This window comes from Nanorana parkeri, unplaced genomic scaffold (genome assembly GCF_000935625.1).
Source record: "Nanorana parkeri isolate BGI_ZX_2015 unplaced genomic scaffold, ASM93562v1 scaffold2737, whole genome shotgun sequence".
Lineage (NCBI taxonomy): Eukaryota > Metazoa > Chordata > Amphibia > Anura > Dicroglossidae > Nanorana > Nanorana parkeri.
Genome location: NW_017309005.1, coordinates 45,906 through 47,877, shown reverse-complemented (window position 1 = coordinate 47,877; position 1,972 = coordinate 45,906).

The following is a 1,972-nucleotide window of genomic DNA, read 5'->3' as shown; positions in this document are numbered from 1 at the left end:
TCTTTCCAACCCCCCCCAGCATCCCCTTGTCACCTGCTGGCCCACTTAGTCAGACCTTTTCAGTTTTAGAGCCTCATTCACAGCGCTTGGTGACGTCTGTCTTGTTTTTTTTGTTTTGTTTTTTCTTTTTTATTAAAGGAAGAATGACAGTTTACTGTGCAGTGAAAGGGTGCCGCGGTCTTGTGAATGAGACCCTTAGAGTCCACTTCTTGACGTGTATGGTTTTAAATAATAAAACAAAAAGACAAAAAATAAATAAAAGGTAATAAACCGGATCGTATCGGCCTCTGGTGTTTAATGGGCTGCTGGGGGGGGGTTGGCAATTAAAGAGCCTCGGGGGAAATTAAAAAAACTCATACCCTTGCCTGTCTTGTCCAGGGGGCTCAAATCAGGGCCGAAGAAGGACAAGGCAGTCGCCTCGGGCGCAGCTGTGGGGGCGCAGCCAGGGCTGGCCTGGCTGTTCCCACTCACCCCTGTTGCCATGGCGAGCACAGGGCAACATGGGCAGCAGGGAGTAGAGGAGTGTTACAGCCTGCAGTTTCTCCTCGGATCCCTGCTGCTCTCTCACGCCTGTATGGACAGCGGGGATCAGAGGAGAAATGGAGTGCAGAAGCCGGGGGGAAGGAGGGAGCTGTCCTCCAGGATGGCCGAGCGGTGAGGAGAGAGAAAGCCGCTCACCCAGGATAAATACAAGTAACAAAAAAGAACCCCACATGCTGGAGACGGGGCACATGACGTCACATGTCTGGGGGGGATTTTTTGTTCTTGCATCGGGCGCAAAAGGCGCTAGCTACGCCTCTGGCTCAAATAAAGCCGATTTACTTACCTGACCCTCGGCCCTGATAGACCATGGGTGGGCAGCTTTGGCCCTCCGGCTGTGCTTCAACTACAAATCCCAACATGCCTTTGCCTCTGGGAGTCATGTCTGTGGCTGCCAGTCTTGCAATGCCTCATGTTGACTTGGAGGGCCGGAGTTGCCCACCCCTACGCTAGACCAATCATAGGCTGCTAGACCAGTCCCCGCAGCCTCTTCTTCCCTGGGCTCTGGTGGTCTATCCCCAGAGTGGAAGGGGAGACTGGGGAGCAGTGACTGCCCCAGGGACCAGGTAAATCTGCTTTATTTGCACCTCCCCCCTAGACAAAATAAGCTCTTAACACTCGCAGTGCCTGGGTGGCCCCACTGCAAGGGTACGTTTTGTTTTTTTAACCCTTATAATGATATTTAAAGGTATAGACCTTTAAAAAAAAAAAAAATTTACATTTTGGTCTGCAGAGCATTCCAACCTTGATCGGTGCATCGCAGCTGCAATGGCCAGGCTTGTACACTGTTTACCCCCCCAGCCCTAGGTCAGCATGGAGGTCTGGAGCTTTTGTTATGGGTATGAAGGAGGTAATGAATGGACTGCAGTGATGGCAGATTGGATGATGTCACTGTGGGCGGAGTCACACAGCCGCTCTGAATTTAAAACACGACCACTACCGAGAGCAAGAAGCACCCCATTCCTGTGTGCTGGGGGGTTGTGGGGTCTGGCATATATGCACACATGTTTCGTGTTACCCCTTAAATATGGTCTAAAAAGTGGACTATGCCTTTAAAGGATAACTCCACTTTCTCACCATGTATAATGTTACTCCCATCCTCCGGATAGAACATGAAACATGGTCACATCCCCTAAACAATCCCTCCCCACGCGCACTTACCTGAACCATGGGGTTCTTCTCCCGGCAGGCTCCAGCATTTTTAAAATTGGTGTGGCTCCGCCCACACAACCCCCTCGTCCATTCACCGGGTCTGTGAATGGAAAGACTACAAGTCTCATCTGCTACCGTGGCAGAGGGATTTGTAGTTCTTCAGAGTCTCTGCTAGGAGTGGGATCAGGATGAGCTGACTCCAGAGTCACTTTTGGGAGGGGGAACAGGATGAGCTGAGCTCCAGGGCTTCTGCTGGAGGAGGGGGGGGGGGGGGGGGGGA